Genomic DNA, 15,949 nt, shown 5'->3' with positions numbered 1-15,949 from the left:
TTTTTGATTCGATTCATTTTGTTGAAATCGTTAAATATTTCTTAATAAGTTTGTGGAGAAGAAACCACATTTTGAACTAGCCTTGAAGTAGTAAATTCGATTGATTTTCAAAACTGATTTAATTGAAATATGTTGAAATCGAACACAAATGCATTTGGTCTCATTTCAAACTTCATAAATTTCAATTTTCATCCGATTCGAGTCGATTCAAAAACATCGATGCAAAGGGTCCGATTAAATCGGTGAATCGATTTGACAGTTCAAATGTGAATCGATTCAGTAACATCGATGTTCTGGACAAATTTGCCCAACGCTAATTTCTGCACAAATATATTCAATAGATTTCTGCAGTCGAGAAATCTACCAGTTATTGCTTTGAATTTCGCTTTATAGGCAATTAAAAAATATTTTGAGTGTAATCAAAAATTTATATTTCTGCCCAAAAATGTTTGCTGGGCTTCTATAATCAAATTAATTTATAGGAAAAAAAGTTTAAAAAATAGGGTTTTTCGAGTTTTTTTGAGTAAAGCAAATTTTGAGTGCAAACAAAAAATTCTATTTCAACCCAAAAATGTTAATTGTGGTTTTGGATCATATTTTTACCAAAAAAAAACATAAATCATAACCTTATAGATTGTTACATTACTTACGTTGCTTAATTTGTGCCTCAAATCCCTAACAAATTATACTAGAAGAATCTTTTGTTGAAAAAATAGGTTTACTGTCTTTTCAAATAAATTTTAAATGCATAATGTTCTCGAATAGTGTCTAATTTCTCTTCTGTAAAAATATGAAAATCGCTTAGAAAACGACGGAGACATGCATTGAAAAAGTTGGACTTTTCACTTTTTCTGGACCCTCAGTTGTAGGCTTAGATTTTCTCCCCCGTGGCAGTAAAAGAGTTGAACGTTTCCAACCGAAAATATTTTCGACAGCATCTACTGTTTCTAAAGGATCAGCTGACTTAAATTTTGTCTTAATAAGTGCAAAATTAATTCTATAGAGCTATCAGATATCGACGACACACTTTAAAGGATTTTGTTAGATCCTCACCATAAACTTTATTTGTTTTTTGCTGAAACTGTATTTATTTTATGGGAACGTAACTATTGATAACAATTTCTGGATTGAAACACAATTGTGGCATACCTTGGGCGTTAACGGGTTAAGGTATTTCTCGTTGAAAGGGAGTTTAAAATACCGGCCATGCGACGATGGGTTTTTCTCGACTTCCCAGGACATAGAGTATCAGCAGACATGAAAAACCGAAAATGATAAAAAAAATATCGTTTTCGCTCGAAATTACGGTACTTAAGATAATGCATATCCTAAAACCAAACTGATAATAAGATCAGGTAAGGTACAGGAAAGTGTACTAGTGGGGTAAGTGAATCATTTGTCCATATTCAGCATAAACACTTGAATTTGAATATTTTGAATATTTTCGCACCGTTGCTTCGTTTTTGGTTATAGTCTCACAGTCACACTGATACCACTGCGAAATTGGTACTGCACATGCACTAGCACAAGCAAACTTGTTAACTGCAAAAAAAAAATCCATTTCAAAATTGTTTTCTATCAATCCAAAATGACGACATAATGGACATGGTACACTTCTCCGTACTTTTTAATGGGATAGAGTAAGGGGATCAAATATTATTATCATATAAAAAAACGGAAATATACATAGTATTTTGACACAATAAAGATTTTTTATTTTAAAATTATCAAAATTTGTAACATTGCACTAATAACACTAATCAGAGTAATATCATTCTTACTATACATGATGACATCACATTTGTTTAGAGAATAGATTATATTTATAATTGGTGATCCACTAACTCCACGCGAACAATTTATTTACTATATTCAAGACATTAAGGTTCAAAATTAATGTTAAGTACATTCAAATGGCACAATCTCTTTTTTGCATTCGATAAAAAGGTGTGAGTTTATTTAGAACAACGACAGTCACAATGAATCAAAAAACCCCCAATCATAACATCACTCAATGGTTGAAACTAAGCCGGTGGCAAAAAAACAAATCACATTCTATGCATTCTTCATAGATCACTACCTATACCTACTTATTTGTCTTTGCGGATGAAGAGACCTTCTGCGCGCGAATTCCACTCGAGCGGAAACCTTCACGATGCACGCCAACCGACTTGCATCCGAGCGAACGCGAAAGCTTTGAAACGACCTAGCGGACCTAGGCCGCAAAGCGCGAGCTCGGCATCGACCTCTACGACGACGGATTCGAACAATCATCGGAGAGTGCAATTCGCTCAAAACAATCATAAGAAGGCGCGAAAGGATTCTAGACGCCACCGATGTCGACGCATTCAAAACCTCGTGCTCTATTATGGCACTCTCGCGTGCGGAGCGGCGCGCGATCTCTTCTCCGGGCACGAACAATTTTTATAGCAACCCGATTTTGAAAAGTCGGGTCGCGATATCTATTCGCTCTCTCAGAGCGACTCGGGTTTCTCTCCATCTCCAAGCCACCCACCACGTTGCGAGCGTCGTCAGCTGTTCGTTGGAAAAGCTCTCGGCGCTCAGCTCCTTCGACGCCTCTCTCGTGGGTGCGGTAAAGGGGCGACGTGACGGCGTGGAAAATGCACCCGAACGACGACGGCGCAGCTCAAGCGCAAAAAAAAGCTCCGCATGATTTTCGTGAGCCCCCAACCCCAAGGAGGTGGCTAATGTGTGCTGTATACACTCTAAAAACCATACCCGCCGTATAAAACAGATTCGACCAGGTCGTCGTGATCACAGTTCATTCTGGGCTTCTGAACCTACGGGTGTCGGGAAGCAATTGGTACTAGTTGGTGGTTTGTTACACGGGCTTTTTTATCCTGCGAGAGAATCATTCCGTTTTGGAACTCGGATTCGAGTGATCTAGTGACCCAGTGATTTTGATCGGAACTTTACACGGAGAAAAAAGGACGAGAAGGATTTCTCGTTTGTGTGTCTTTTTGGATTAGTAGCAGCGTTCAACGACGAGTGTTGTTCTGATCAAGGTGAGCATCTTCTGGGGAATATATCAACAGTTGGAAGAGATTGTGAAGAGTGGATGAATATAACAAACTCAAAAGGACATGTTCTGTTTGAACCATAGTGACCTACATTGCAGCAGTATTTTGGTATAGTAGAGTGAAAGCCGGACGTGTTTAAAATTACAGATCGGAAAAGAGTTTCGATCTGGAAACAATTCAGTAGTTGCTGTAGCTGAGTAAGCTGTAGTAGGCTGAGAAGTGATGGTTGAAGGCAACAATTTAATAGTAATTTAAAGCAGAAATACTTCTTGTGACATTTGGACCTACATCAAAACATGCATGCAACCAGGTTAAGTGTGATGCTAATTTCTAAAAATCAAGCACAAATGCACTGTTAAAAATATAAAATGTGTTTATATTTGCAATATGAAAGTCGTTATAGTGTGTCTTAAGGAATGAACGGAACTTTCAGTACGAACTAGATGTACTGCAGATCATCACAATTTTGTTTTGTGTGATAACAGTGTATGCATTCTGAGCCAACGTTAGTGTTTGAAATTTACTCAGAAATTTGAAAATATCTTTGAATTAATTGCAGTCAATAAGACGGTAAAAAAAGTTGGAAAGATATGTTTGAAATAAGAGAATTTTTCTTAACGTTCAAGGATCCGTCATCGTAATCATCGTCATCATCGACGTCATCAGTATAGTATACAGTATAGAATACAGTGAGCACATTTTCATGTGAATTTTCTTGATTTTGAACGAAAAAACTGCTTTTGAAAATTCAAAAATATGGATCCTGCCCCCTTAAATATTTGACGCTATATTGAATATGTACAGCAAAGTACAAACGTTTTAACAAAAGTATTCAAGCTTTCAGAAATTAAGAAGTAGTGTTTGGTTTGTTGTGTTTTTATATATTAAATTTCAAAATCAAAAACAACTAGTCTCAATCTTGAAGAAACGCTGTTCTGTTTAGTATCAAGTGTAATTCAAGATAACTTTAGCTGATCATCTAGTTTTGTATCGGAAATGTTATTAAAATATATCTTCGAATTCATATTTCGAAACAAGAAACAAACAGCAAACGGATTATGATATGAAATTATCTTGTTAAAAAAATATCGACTTGTGTTCTTAGTATAAACAACTGATATCACCAGTTTTGGTAAAAATTAAGGAATTAGTAGGTATCGCTCATAGAAGTATACGTTTGCGCATCGAATTAGTATTCAATTCTGAAAGCAACGATTGAGACTGATCAAAGATTTAAAGTACAACCCGAGCAAACGTACATAACTGAATGAATAAACAAGTTATTGGCTTTGTTAAATGTAGAATTATAATAACATTGAAAAATAACTGTAATTTATTCCTGAAATAGCATGGTAATGTCAAACTGAGTTGACATAACAAACCTGTACCATAGAGTTTATTTGCAATTCAAATTATTCAATTTCATATAATCATGATATTTTAGAAACATATTTTAATTGTTGTTCTCTTTTGTCATAGCTCTCAATTCAACCAAGTCAATGACAAATTCAGTAACCAACAACTTAATTTGCAATTTCTAAGCATTTTGCTTCATCTCGATTCTATTGGCAAATTGCCAAATCATGTATATCTGTTGGATAATTAAATTGATGGCCTTTTAAAGCAATTTTCTACCCTATTTCCGCCCAACCATTTTGAACTGCGGTCAAAATAGAATATAAATCAGTAAGTGAAAAGCGTTTCTTTTGAATAAATGAACAAGTTGATTGCTTCTAAGCATCCTGCTCAAGATTACGTCAGAACCTTGTTCAGGGTTCTCAGAGTCTCTTTTGCTGTGGACTCAATGTGAATGATATCAAGAAATTGGACAGGATTCTGTTGGAACACCAAGTTTTTTTTTGAAAATCTTGCTCAAGCTAAGTGAGAATCATATCTTGGATTCTGTAAGAAAGATTTACGGAATGATTGCGTGAATTGTGTCTAGAATTTTGTCAGAATCATGACTAAGCTTTGTTCTGAAAACCAGTTTTCAAATCTGTGTGAATGATGTTTGGGATTTTTTTTACAGATCCGTTGTCCAATGTTTCCAATCTAGTAAAAATCATGTCCACGATTTTGTAAAACAAAAGTCCAAATTTTGTGAGGAATTAGCAATATTTTTAAGAAAACTGTCCAGAATTCCGCGTGAATCCCTCTAAATTGTGTGGAACACATAAGCCTGCATAAGCAAAAAAAAAAAATAGATTTAAACGGCACGTATTTCCAGCTCAAATCATGTCAAGCCATTTGTAATGTATTATTCAACGATAAATCATGCAAACAAAGCTATTATAATCAACATTGCATACAAAAACCTACATATTGAACGCGAAACATTTTCTCTCAAAGAAGGGGCTTCGTTGCAGTGCGGTTAGTGTTATCAAGCATTTAGCCGCATCGAGTCAAGGGGTGTGGGTTCGATTCCCCCTTCAGTGCGGAAAACTTTTCGTTGGAAATGTAATTCGACTGTGCCACTGGGCGTTGCATGCTAGTCCGTTGTCTAGTGTGGTGCTTCCTTCAAGAGGCAAATCGTCCACTGGAAGCATTGACGTGTAGTGTCTTTTTTTAAGAATGTTGCAAGCGAAACCGTTCGCCTTAAATGAGGCTACGCAAAAAAAATCAATCATAAATAATGCACATGAAATGACCGAGCTGTCGATCCATCCATGTGCATTATTTTTGACAGAATGTTCAGCGTATAATCATGTAAACCGAATATTCTTGTTTGCAATTTCACTTTCAAGATGCAAGAAGCTTAGAACATTGGCGAGTGTGGGGTGCAAGATCATTAATTGTTTCAGTTTCAATCAATATTGCAAGCATTTTTGTATGCAATGAGACAGTTTACAATATTTATCGTTGTATATTGAGTTACAACTCGTTTTAGATGAGCATCATAAAAGTTTAACATGGAAAAATTTGTGTAAATTTGATTGTTTTGCTAACCAAAACTTTAAGAGAAGCATTAAGATTTCTGGCCTAGCTGTTCAAATGGACCTATATAACAATGAGATATTCCCTCCTATCTTGCTCTCTTTCAATGATAACAGTGCAATCCTAATGCTTTTGAGAAGTCTTTCATTATAGATCAAAACAGAAGAAGTTAATGCGGCTCATTTTTTTTTTTTTTTTTTTTTTTTTTGATAAAGAAAAAATAAACAAATAGAGCCTCTCAATGTCAGATAGGTTCTTTTGAAGAGTTATGCGAGATTCATTTATAGAAAAATACAGAACGGAATGAAAAATTGAAATGAATCGCCTTGGTATGTTCGAGCTTAAGTTTGAAAGATCAGTAAACGAACCAGATATGAGAAGAGTCTTCAAACTCTTCGTGGGTCGCACAAAATGAAGCCGCGGGCCGGATGGACGTAACTGGCTCTGAAGAAGACAGCAAATGGTACTTGAACTATGCGTATTTGACAAAGGATAAATATTGTGCTCAGCAAAAAATCCACGGAATGCATTATCAGAAAATGTCGATATACCATCGCAGTGATAATAAAAACAACCAAATAATTTAGATTTAGAAAATTTGGAACATTCAATCCTTCAAGAACGAAAAAAATTAAAGCCCCGGCAACCATTGTCTATGGTTGATATGCCCCCGAAGCCAAACTATTTAACAAAGATTTGATAAACTGGCAACATCAGTCATAATAAATTATCGTATATTTTTTAAATACATCTAATGGTCAAAATATGAGAAAGAGAGGCATCTAAAAATATTTTTGCACAAATATACAAATCGCAAGAGTTATATATTTCATTAAAACTTTCATTAAAATTGTGAATAATGCCAATATTATTAAGTTTTTACACGAAAACGAATAGCCTTTATCCAAAATTAATTTCAGTTTTTGCTTAAAAAATGTCAAGACTTCAATCAAATGATTTAGAACATTTATAGAAGATAATACAGTTATATTTTTTATTTATGCATTTGAAATTTTGAATTCTGTAATGCATCCTGATTTAGGTTAAATTTTTTTGGAGTACCTAGGGTATTTTAAAATGGAAATGATAGGAAAACTACAAGAAACCTCATCGAAAACATTAAAAACGTAATGATTCTCTTGACATAATGTATCACCTGTTTCAGTTTAGAGACTATTGTGGATATTCTGGGAACATTGTCACCGGATATCGGCTCCGGTTGGGATACTAGAGGAGCATCATACACTGATACCTTTCGACGGCTCAAAATTCAAGATTTTCCATCCAGAAATGCATCAGTGTCATGAATTTTAAAGTGGTTCTGACCATTTTCGGATATATGGTTACTAGTCCCGATAGGGCTCCAAATGGCCACCTTCTGACCAGTGGATTAGAACAGTGTTGTAACAAATTTTGTTACTCTGTTAGCGTGTATTATCGAACAAAATTTGTTATAATTTTGGCTGGTTAGTAGTTAAAATAACAAAAATTGTAACACAATTCCCTTTACACTAAACGAAATTGAAACAAAATTTGTTATAATTTAAACAAAAATGTTACTCATTATGTTTCAAATAGAACAAAAATATAACTCATTTTGTTATTTCCTATAACTGAATTAAAACACAATTTATTATTTTCTTTACATGAATAAAAGCGCACATTGCTTTCAGATTTTTTAAAACGAATTGTGAAATAATTATGTTTTAAATTGAAACAAGTTTGGAACCGCCTTTGTTATTTGATTTTGATTTAATTATGTTACAGTCGCCTCTCCACATCTCGATATTGAAGGGACCATCGAGATAGGGAGAGATCGAGACAAAGAACACATTTTAAATGAATACTAGATTGAAAATCACTCCGTTACCAAGAAAATAATAAACAAGCGGACGTCACCTCGTGCTCCCAAACTGTTTTGAATCAGTGAAATCGGGTCTAGTAACCTTTGATAATAGGAATATCGACATACGGAGAGAAAAACTGGAACGAAAATCAACCAAGTGCACATCGAGATAGGGAGATATCGAGATATGGAGGACATCGAGATACGGAGAGTGAAAATGTATGCAGAATGAAGGGACCGAAAAAATCATCGACATAGGGAGAGATATCGAGATATAGAACGTCGAGATGTGGAGAGTCGACTGTATAATTTCCTCCATCAACTCTAAGTGCTTCTAACAAAAATGAAACAAAGTTTGTTATTCGTAACAAATCTGGATATAATTGTGATATGTACAATGTTGTTGTCATCCACTGGTCGGGTTATAAATTTTGTTTTGCCGTTGACGTGCGACGGCTTGAATTTCATGATTTTTCACATACAAATGAATTAACATCCTCTTATATCCGTCCTGTTCTTTTTGAAACTACGTCCCAACCGTCAGTTTTTTTTATCCGTAACAGAGCCTACTTCTCGGCTTAGTATTGACCTGAGATCATTCTTTGCAAATTCACCATGTTTGCATTTGTATGCAATAATCTCTAAACGTAAACAGGGGATGTTCTGAGAAGTAGACCCGACCATTGAATTACAGCTTAATTATTACAGAATTTGTTACTTAGATTGGACGTTTTTTGTAACAAAATATGTTACAATTTTGACTGGTTAGTAGTTGCAATAACAAAAATTATAACAATTGCCCTTGAATAAAATTGAAACAAAATGTGTTATAATTTGAACAAAAATATAACTCATTATGTTATAAATTAAACAAAGATATAACTTATTGTGTTATCTTCCATAACTGACTTATAACCAAATTTGTTATTTTCATAGCATGCAATAAAACTGACCATATATGAGCAACTACTCTCAGAAACTTTATAACAAATTGTGTTATAATTATAATTATAATTATAATTAAAACAAATTTAAAACAGCCTTTGTTACAATAACTGATTTTGTTTTAATTGTGTTATAGCTTCCTCAACCAACTGGGAGGGCTACTAACAAAAATAAAACATAATTTGTTATTTGTAACTAATTGGGATATAATTTTGTTGTAATCCACTGGTCGGGGATGAATTGAACATTGATTTACCGTTTTGATTCATATTACGAACAGCTTCAAATTCCTCTTCTTAGTATGGGAAACATTTTTAACGAATATTTCAATTTTTGCCGTTCAAAAGTTCTCACTTTTGGGGCTCATTTTAATAGGCATGTCCGATAGTTACATATGGATATCGTAACTATAACATAGTTCAACATTTTTAATGCGCGTATAAAATATATAACTGATTTTGCCTTAAAATTTTATCTGAATCGATTAAACGTTGGCGAGGTAACATAATTTTGAATCTTCGATATCGGCACCCAGTACTGCAAGGGGTAATCGAATAAATACGATATAATTTTACAGATTTCGGCGTAAAACTATCAGTTAAAATCTCCCAAAACTACAGTTATTTAGATAGCCTAAATTACAAGCTGAATTCTCAAAAATAATTGAGTGTGCTATATTTTAAAATATGTTCATTTATGTATCAAACTTAAATTTTGAAAGAAGGAACCAAAATTTCTTTATCTTTTGTTAAAAGCATTTTTATGATTAAGTAGGCTATCAAAGTGTTGCCCCCAATGTTATCCCTTACTGGCTGAATTTTATCAGAACTATCTAAATTAGAAGCTTGTAGTACCGTACGACTTTATAGCTACCGCAGAACAGATTTCTTTTTTCAAAACCGCAATGTAGAAAACTAGTTCATTGAATTAGGGTAATTTTTGGCAATCAAAATTAAAACGTTAAAATCACAGTTAGTTTCTATTGAAACATATCAATGAAAACATTCAAATGTTTCTTTGTTCAATGAGATTTCCGAGACTGAATAAACAATTTCGCCAGGAAAATCATTAATTGAAACAAATACAGTCGACTCTGCACAACTGCTATGAATACGTAAATTCCTCTACTTTATCTAGAGTTTTAAGTATATTACCCTATCGTGTGTAAAGTGTTTACATCTCCATGACTTATTTCATGCTATCGTTGCTGTATTCATTCCAAGTGATCTGCCTCACAACTGTCCAACCATCAATAACACCCCCAAAACAACAGGTGGTATGGTTTTAAACCATCAATCACAAATTTTGCACTTCAAGTATCGTCCCAATTCATGTGGCATCGATTCCATCTTCTCAGAAAGCATCGATAACACTCAACAATTGCACACGCACCTAACTGTGACTCGCAAATAGATCGACAAAAAACTGCATCAACCGTTTCGCAAGCTTCTTGAAAAAAATATGACAAATTGTTCGATTGACGTTCGAATCGAATAAGAATTGAGGTGTACATCAAACGATGGTTTTGCACGTCACCCCCAAAAAACAAAAACCATTGTTCGACCAGACAAACCATTATTTTTTGGTTTCATTGCCAACCACTCTCAGATGGGGGGTGGGCGATAAGATAGGGTTTGCAAAAAAATATCAAAATCACCACCCCGTGTCTGTTTCGTAAGCTCCCAGTCAGTTACACGACAAACGGCACCCTAACGACAGCGGTTATCTCATGTCGCCGAGCGCAGATGCAGGTGTGATTTAGTTATGTCTCAGACAACCTATCTAGAGCAGCGGCCCAAGCGATTCACGGTTCGCCGAATTTCAACGCATGCTGCGATAAATCACTTTTAAGTGTACTTCACCCCAAAACTTGCGTGCTTTCCCTTCCCGTATCGTACGAAGAAAAGTGACTCGATCTTTCGTTGTTTCCATCATATGCTGAACGAATCAACACGAATTTATCCACGGCCCCAGTCGTCAAACGACCGAAACAGAGAAAGGTGATATAATCCCACCGAATAAGCGGACTAAATTGTTCGAAAAAATTTAAAACAAATCAACGGCAACGGGTCGTGTGCGGCGGCGCGGCTCCGCACAAAGTGACGTTTATCCACTTATTGCAGGATTTGTTTTTGAATAATTTGGAACCCTCAAAATCCCTGGAGGGGGGGTGTTGAGTAGATAGAGAGACATTCAAATACGAATTGCTAATTCAATTTTCACACGTAATTTCGCACTGAGGTCGGTCAGTTGGTTTGAAAAAGTGATGAACTGATGCAACATTTTGAGAGCATGATTGCTGGCTTAAAAAATTCCAACATAAGTTATTAGTGACTTAATTTATTGGAATGTAAACATGGCACCTACAGTAGACATTCGATAAAGTGTGGAGCAATCAATCACAATACTTTTTAACTACAGTCGACTTTGTGGGCTTCGTGGCCGTGCGGTTAGCGGCGCCAGTCGTTTAGGCGTATTGTGCCACGGGGTGTGGGTTCGATTCCCGCTCCAGTCGGTGGAAACTTTTCGTCAAACGAAAAATTCATCACTGGGCTACTGGGTGTTCTGTGTGTTGTCCGTTGCCTAATGTTTGTAATCGTTCAGTCTGCACTTTGGCTGAAGACGATGTAAATTGACTTTTTTAAATTGACTTTTTTCCACATCTGGATGTTCTACATCTCGATATATGTTCCAATATCAATGATTTTTTCGATTCCGATTTCTGCATACATTTTCACTCTCCGTATCTAGATATCCTTCTTGTCTTGATATCTCCCTATCTCGAAAAGATTTTCAATCCCAATTTGCTATCCGTATATCAATATGCCTATTATCAAAGGTTACTAGATTAGATTTTAGGAATTCAAAACTATTTGCAAAGACGAAATTACGTTTTGTTTGTTTTTAATTTTCCTGGTTATGGAGTGATTTTCAATCTAGTATTCATTAAAAATTTGTTCTATGTCTAGATATCTCTCTTGATATCGAGATGTGGAGAGTCGACTGTACAAGTTTGATCATTGCCATAGTATCACGCTTATCGCAGATCGCTATATGTCAAACAGGTAAACTCAATATGCAAAGATGAACGTCAAAGAATTTTAATTATTTTATGTCAAATCATGAATCGTTGATATCCATCATACGTTGAAGTTATCGAATTTCATTCGTTATGTAACTGTAAAGTTGTAATTCTTCTAGTACAACTGAGATTCATTTATCTAAACTTATGAATTATATATGAATTCATACATAAGAAGCTTAATTTTTATTTCGTGCCAAATACTGTACATTTATATTTACAACTAGTGGTCCCAGCAAACTTCGTCTTGCCATCAAGTAGGCTGTTGAAAAATGTCATGGAACCTCCCATACAAAATAACATATACGTACTCCCCCGTTTTACCAAATTTACCGAAAACTTCCCTAATTTTTTTCGTCACACGAACACGTCGGAACCCTTCAAGAAGACAACAGTAAAAGAATTGTGCAAATCGGTTGTCCCGTTCTCAAGCCATTTCGTGACATACAAACACCACTCCATTTTTATTTATATAGATAACCTTCAGGAGGATGGATCAAGTATCTTCATACATAAAAAAGGGTGTCCGCATAATTTTCGAAGGTACTTAATCAAAGACCATGTAAACATAACGGTGTCAGAGCAGATTATGTTGTTATTTATTGGGTGCGAATATGATATAAAGAGATATGGTCCCAATTTATAAACCGTGCCCCTGCTGCCAGCATAACCCGAGCAGAAAACAAAAACAACCTAAGAGCCGATTTCTACATCAAACGTAATGATTTACGATTGTAATATGATGCTACGAACTGTGTGCGTGATGACAATTGTCACATGAAGGCATAACTAAATGATGAATTCAATTTACAATTACGGTTCAGGATAAGTTAGGCCGAATGTCGTTGATTTATCATTCACAGTATTGGGCAATACATTGATTATCACGTGTGAAGAAGTTACATCCTCGTTTCTCTGGTATAAATATTGAATAGTTAAGAGAGATTCATGGTTTTGATAATTTCCAAAACAGCCAGATTGGAAATAAATGATTAACAGATTTTAATTAAGGTGAAGATGAATCGAAGCCAAACCTCAAATTTTCAAGAGCACGGATCTGGAGAACCGAACACCCGTTTGAGCTGAAAACTTAATCGATTGGTCACCACCAGCGAGTGACCAATCGATTAAGTTTTCAGTTTAAACGGATGTTTGGTTCTCCAGATCCGTGCTCTTGAAAATTTGAGGTTTGGCTTCGATTTATCTTCACCTTAAGTAGATGAAAAACCGAATTTAGTACTATACCATTTAATTCCACTAGAGATTGTATCCTTTGACAGATACGCGTATTTCGACCTCAACTGTAAGGCCGTCTTCAGTGTCGTGTACTAGACTCGACTTCTGAATTTGAATTGATCAATTCTGCTCAATTTTTCGAAGAACCGAGAGTTCAAAGGTGTCGCATTAGAGTGGAGCTTATTACCAAAAATCTTTCGTCGTCATAATTAACAAAGTAAAAATGATTAACAGCGTAACAAATATGACATTTTTGCGTGTCTCCAGGATCATGAATGAATCTGATGCCGTTCTTAGAAATATTTCAGCACGTTCCAATTTTTAGCTACAGATTGCCATAGCTGTATAAAACACTGGTTTCATCGATGTTAACATAAAATTTCAAGCATTATTTATCTTATTTTCGTAAACTTTCAATTCAGATATACATAATTTGGTTGAAATTGCACGATTAAATTGATTATTTCAATTTAATTTGATTATTTCAACATGCAGTCTCCTCAGAAATTTCTTCGTTTCTCTTATATGGCAAAATATAATACTTTTCTGAACCATCAAAACATAACTTTTGAGCATCGATAAAATTATGAACTTTTTGATAAGTATTGTTATACACCTAAAGTTTGGATTATGTGGCAAATTAAGCAAATAAATTTCTATACAAGCAGACAAACTTGCATGCAAGATGCATCTTCTTCTTTATGGCATTACATCCCTATTGGGACAGAGCCTGCTTCTCAGCTTAGTGTTCTTATGAGCACTTCCACAGTTATTAACTGAGAGCTTACTGTGCCAATGACCATTTTTGCATGCGTATATCGTGTGGCAGGTACGAAGATACTCTGGGAAGATACTCCCTGGGAAGTCGAGAAAATTTCCAACCCGAAAAGACCCTCGACCGATGGGATTCGAACCCACGACCCTCAGCTTGGTCTTGCTGAATAGCTGCGCGTTTACCGCTACGGCTATCTGGGCCCCAAGTTGCATGAAATTGTCAAATTTCGCATTTTCAAAAGCCAATACTTCAAAAACTAGCCGTGCTATGATATTTCTGGAAATGACAATTGATTCAGCAGACCTTATTAAAGTAAATAGCGGTATTTTGGTGATTGAGACATAAATGTGTTCCGTAATGTTATCGGTCTCGAAATAACATCCTGTGAAAATATTAGAAATAGTTTGTGAAGATTCAGAGGTGGCGCAAAAGGCGTAAGTGCATTTTCGTCATTTTAAACGATTCTTTACAATTTTGGTATGGTTTTTAGGTTTTTTGAATGATTTTAAAACCCGTAAGAGCAAAAAATCACCTCAAAATTGCGATTTTTTTGACGAAACATCTTCCTGTGATTTTCGCCCTTGGAAAGATTACGCTGCATACTTCCATAAACCCGGATGGCGATGAAAATGAATGGAGAGAACTTCATGCTAGTAAAGTGAAAAACAAAAAAAGAGAAAGCGAAAGAAGAAAGAAAACATAAAAATGTGGTGTAGGGCGGATTAATTAGGTGAGAGAGTATAACTGGTATTAATTCAATTTAAACTGAAGGAACAAGAAAATATCTCTGTGTATATATGGAATGTTGTTATATAAATTGAAATAAAAGCTTTTAAAACCAATGAAGCAAGTTGAACCAAAGTTAATTTAGAAAGAATATCAGTTGAAACACTTCCATCATCCAGAGGTATTGACAAGAATTTCTTTTATAGTTCTGAAAAAAGTGTTAATCGTTATTCTTACATGATCTTCGTTGATCTTCATGATTTCTGTCATTTTTAATATGGATCGTGCCATGACCTTCTTTTTAATTCATTTAAAATGATCGCTACAAATGTCTACATGATTTCTGAACTTATTGCCAAAACCTCAAGCATTTGCTTTAAAGAACGTCTGTAGGAGTTTATGAAATACTAGTCCAGCAAAACATTGCATTTCTATCGATATTTTACAACCATTGCAAATTGAACATTCAAAAAAATACGCTTCACAGCAACATGCATGTACAAAATTTGTAAGGTTTTTTTTCAATAAAATGTTAGATTTCAATACAAATAATGTAAAAAACCTTTTTTTTCTGTATATGCAATGACATGTTGAATATTCTTGAGGTTTTCATGTAAAATTGCATTGAAATTCTACAATCACTGGTTGGATGAATAAGTTCAACATAACTTTGAAAGTACCGTAATCCGGGGGCAAATTGAACTTTTTGCCATAATTTCCTTTAAAATTAAAAAATTGACAATTTTTTCGGTAAAATCAGTACTTCATTGATCTCTATCAGTTTATGTAATCGATTTTTTATGAAATAAAATTTTACATATTATAAAATTAGTTTCAATATCAAAAATTGAAAATGACATTGAAATTGATCACTATATAATAAGGCATATTTAGGTATGTAAAATTTCCCTATCTACTAAATTTGGGTCACCTGAATCTGAAAATGATGTCAAAATGCTTACAACTCGCGTAAATCATAATTTTACTGCAAAATTAAATTATGTAAATCTGCCTAATACGCCTAAATGTATGCAATTTCCATAGAAATAAGCATGTTATTCAACAATAAATGGTTTTACGAGCAAAACACTATTCTTGTAATGCTGTACGATTTCAAAAATGAGTACAGCAGTTCACACTAAAGCTAACACAACATTTTTAACACTCAAAGTTCACATGCAGGCTTAGCGCCAGCGGATTGTTTAATACCGACATTTCCAACAGTATTGCTAACACCCTCAAAAACTGTGAATATTTCTATGCAACCCTGACTCTTATAAAAATGAAATAGATTGAAACCATCATAAGACATCTATAAACAAGAAAACATGGAATGTTTCACCGAAACAATTTCACCGCTTCCT

General features: G+C 34.8%; 1 protein-coding gene across 1 annotated transcript in view; it reads left to right on the top strand.

Annotated features, from left to right (window-relative positions):
* The first annotated feature begins 2,768 nt into the window (after positions 1 to 2,768).
* LOC5567513 (peroxidase) overlaps positions 2,769 to 15,949 on the top strand; it is a 106,168-nt gene continuing 92,987 nt past the window's right edge. Inside the window, exon 1 of the mRNA XM_021849339.1 lies at positions 2,769 to 3,026. The gene's annotated coding sequence lies outside the window, so the exon portion shown is untranslated. The remainder of the gene's footprint in view (positions 3,027 to 15,949) is intronic.

The sequence above is a fragment of the Aedes aegypti genome, chromosome 3 (assembly GCF_002204515.2).
Source record: "Aedes aegypti strain LVP_AGWG chromosome 3, AaegL5.0 Primary Assembly, whole genome shotgun sequence".
NCBI classification, from domain to species: Eukaryota; Metazoa; Arthropoda; class Insecta; order Diptera; family Culicidae; genus Aedes; species Aedes aegypti.
This window is presented reverse-complemented; position numbering and strand designations above follow the sequence as displayed.